The sequence below is a fragment of the Papaver somniferum genome, chromosome 7, assembly GCF_003573695.1.
Source record: "Papaver somniferum cultivar HN1 chromosome 7, ASM357369v1, whole genome shotgun sequence".
In the NCBI taxonomy this organism is placed as follows: domain Eukaryota; kingdom Viridiplantae; phylum Streptophyta; class Magnoliopsida; order Ranunculales; family Papaveraceae; genus Papaver; species Papaver somniferum.
In genome coordinates this window covers 125,404,607-125,408,931 of record NC_039364.1, presented here as the reverse complement: position 1 = coordinate 125,408,931, position 4,325 = coordinate 125,404,607, and positions in this window count along the sequence as shown.

The following is a 4,325-nucleotide window of genomic DNA, read 5'->3' as shown; positions in this document are numbered from 1 at the left end:
TTTTATAGTATAGGAATGAGTAGGGGTTTGTCCACAGGGAGTGGGAGCATACAAGAAGTCTTCCTAGCTAAAGTTTACAGTGAGCTAAGGGCAGTAACTATGGTGACAGTGACAATGATCTAGAGTGGTAGTGAAACAAAGGCAGCAGCCTAAGGCAAGGGTATTGAGCAACAGTGACAGAAAAGGAGAAAGATGCAGAATTGTGTGAAGTTACTAAGGCAATTGAATCCACCTTGTGCCCTGATCAAGCAATGCAATCTAGGTTGAGTTGGAAATCCTATGCATACATCTAGAATGAGATGAAAATCAGCTTGCTCACTGATATGCCCCTAGCATTGACTGTCTTTTGACAGCACAATCAATCACAGGCATGCCAGAGCACTGAGTACTTCTCATTGCTCAAGCAAACAGGCATTAAGAAAACTATCCTAACCATGCATCATCTAACAGTGCACTAGGCTTCATCAGAGCCTTAGTTTCAGTGAATTAGCTCATGCTAGACATGAGTATAACAACAGCATTCATCCAACAAACTAAATTAAAATGCAACATGCATACAGGTTACACACAATCAACTGTTGCTAAAATAGAAATTGGAAAATGAAAATTGATTCAAAATATTGTTCACTGGCTAGCCCAGAGATGTTTTCTACAACACCCATAACATCAATTTATAGTTTGTTACAACACCCTAAATTTCTACAAACCCTAAATTGAAAATCCCCAAATTTGCAAACCCTAATTTTTAAATTCCAAATTAAACTCACTGATTTCTGAATTTGTCTCCCCTATGCTCGACCCATGCTTTTTCTGACCTTCCTGCTCCTCTCTCATGCTTCAATTTCTGTCTCTAACCTCACCTATTTCATCAACTTCTAAACTAGGGTTGTCGGGTTGAGAAGTTGATGTAATAGATGGCTAGAGAAGAAGGGGACGTGATGGTGGTATCTGTTACGGTCGGGGAAAAAGTGATGGTGGTGGAGAAGGCGAGGTAGCGACAGTTTGCAGAGACAGGGCATGGAGGTGGTGGTGGTTCTGCAACTGATTTTGGGAGAAGGGGAAGAAGCTCGACTGTTTTGGGAGAAAGGGAGTGTTTGTTTGGGTATAGGGTATCGGGTTCTACGGTGTGAAGCGGGGATAGCGCGGTTTGATGATCTGCGACAAGGAGCGATGGATGGGAAGATGGTAGGTGGATCCAATGGCGATACGGAGGTAAGCGTGGAGCGACCGTCGGATGAAGGGATGTAGGAAAACGGACGACCCAAGATGGAGATGGGCGTTGCGATGTAAAGCGGGGGCTTCGGAGTTTGATGTGCGATGATGGAGCGACCGTAGGATGCTGAGATGCTTCGATCTGACGGCTGAAATCTGAGACGGGCTTGGATAGTGGAAATGTGTTTGAGTAAGGGTTTTGGGCCTTGGGTATGCCAAGCCCATATCTTCTTTAAGGACAATTCTTCTTCTTCAAGCCCACTTCTAGCCTTTTGGTCTTGTGCACACCATTCTTCGCGGCTTCCTTGTGTAATTCCTCCCGGCTTTTCACTACTTTTCTGCTCTTTTCCGCTCTGCTATTCATCCAAACTTTATTTATTACCTAAAAATGCAAAATTAAGTAAGAAAAATATTTATTCTTGAAAACAATGAAAATACAGAATATGGGATAAAATGTAGAATTAATGCACAAAAGATGAGTTAAATGCCAACAAAAAGGGATAAATATATACAATATTTGGCACTCATCAAATACCCCCAAACCTGAATTTTACTTGTCCTCAAGTAAAACAAAACTAAGGAAATCCTACCTATACCACTGTCGCTGGTCTCTCGAATGCATTTAGCGTATGCACTAAGCCTTTTAAACCACTAAGTGTCCCTAGTGGACGAGTTGAAGTCTCGTGAAGGTTTGCTTAGAACGTACCTACAAAGTTCTAGGTCAAAATATAAGCTCAGATTCCATCAAATGTGACACGTGCAAGTCAGTTAAGCTCACAGCAAAATGGAGATGTCAATCTAGCTATCGAAGGCACAATCCTAGCACTGATAACAAATAAAGACATGTGATAAGAGTGTAAAGTGTATATACACATGTGTAAAGAAAGATCGGATGTTATGACTACTAATCACCAAGAGATAGTTTCTCAGGCTAAGAACCAAGGTCGAAATCTAGCTAGCTGTCCGGACTTTACGAGAATTGTGAATGAGTTGGAGGTATTTCACAATTACTCGCGTTGTACATCAATGGCATACACCCTTCCTTGCTTATTACAATAAAACAAAAGATGACTCTTTACATGACTCTTATTTACATTGACTACTCTCTTTTATTTTTGGAACAAGAGAGGATGGAATTGATAAATACTTGATTTTTTTTTTTTTTTTTTTTTAAGAAAAGAAACACTTTTGATACATATACAAAAGGAAACAAAAGATTACATGACACTTTGCAAGAGGTAGCCCTTTTTGATGCACCCAGTTAAATTCGATGGTTGTCTTTCTTAATGTAACCTCCACCTTCTATCCCAACCAACCAAAGAACAAGCTAGTCAAGTTTCGTTCAGTATTCTAAAGTGATTGGCAATCGTAACTTCCTATCAAACACCTTGAAGATCGAGGCCATACATGTATTGGTAGATCGTGCGCGTGCAAATTTCTTATCACTATGTGAATTGTGTTAGAATCAGGGTGCCTAAATATCTAGACTAAGACTCCTAATAATTACATATTTGCACAAGAGTCAACATTTTTAAGGTAAATTAGCTCCATTTTTATGTTTTTTTATCATTTTTTATTTTTTTTGGAATTTTTCAATTTTTTTGGAATTTTTCAATTTTTTCAAAAAGATGGAGTTTTGTTTTCAATTATGGCATATTATCGTGGTATCTACTCTATACCCCCAAACCTAAACTAAACATTGTCCTCAATGTTTAAAAATATGGAAAGAATTATAAAACAATATATGAAGAGGAACATGCTGAGTAGAGTAAAAGGAGAGAGAATACCCGATTATACGGCGAAAGCTCGATTAAAACTCCGTTATCCAAGGCAAAACTCCAACATATTCGGAGTCACAATGGATGAGCACAAAATATATACAAAAGGAAATTTAACTAACACATTATCTACAAGAAAATTTGGTTTTTAATGGGATTGGACTTTTTGGGAAAAATTTGGTTTTGTCGGGAGACATTTGGTTTTGATGGGAAAAAGAAAAATTTTGGTTTTTAGGGAAACATTTGGAAAACTTTTTGGTTATTTAGGGAAAGAGTGGACCAGTTTAGTCCACATAGACCTGGTTCTCCAGGTTGGTTGTTTCAATGTCGGGTGGGACTGGTTCAAGGAATGGTTTTAATCTCTGCCCGTTGACTTTGAAAACGTTCTTGTTGGAAACATCCTCCAGCTCTACAGCTCCATGAGGAAAAACTGTGCGTACTAGGTACGGACCCTTCCATCTGGAACGCAGTTTTCCCGGAAAAAGATGTAATCGGGAGTCATACAGCAAAACTTTCTGACCAGGAGTGAAGGATTTGCGCAGAATACGCTTATCATGAAACATCTTCATCTTCTGTTTATATAACTTGGCACTATCATAAGCCTCATTTCTCAATTCTTCTAACTCGTTGAGTTGAAGTTTCCTTTGAATTCCAGCTTCGTCCAGAGAGAAGTTCAGCTCTTTGATTGCCCAGTAGGCACGATGTTCTAATTCCACAGGTAGATGGCACGGCTTTCCATACACTAGACGATAGGGGGACATGCCAATTGGTGTCTTATAAGCTGTTCTATAGGCCCACAAAGCATCATTCAATCTCAATGACCAATCTTTCCTGTACGGGTTGACCGTCTTCTCCAGAATGTGCTTAATTTCCCTATTAGAAACTTCTACTTGTCCACTAGTCTGAGGGTGGTACGGAGTAGCAACCTTGTGAGTTATGCCATACTTGCGTACTAAAGACTCAAAGTACTTGTTACGAAAATGTGAACCGCCGTCACTGATGATAGCTCTAGGGGTACCAAAACGTGCAAATATGTTTTCCTTTAGAAATGAAAGTACCACCTTGTGGTCATTTGTTCTGGTTGCTATGGCTTCTACCCACTTAGAAACGTAATCAACTGCGACTAGGATGTACAATCTACCGTCAGAAATAGGGAATGGACCCATGAAGTCGATCCCCCAAACATCAAAAATCTCCACAATCAAAATGGGGTTCAATGGCATCATGTTTCTCCTCGAAATGCTTCCTAGCTTTTGACAGCGTTCACAAGCAACACAATAATCATGGCAATCCTTGAACAATGATGGCCAATAGAATCCACACTGCAAGATCTTT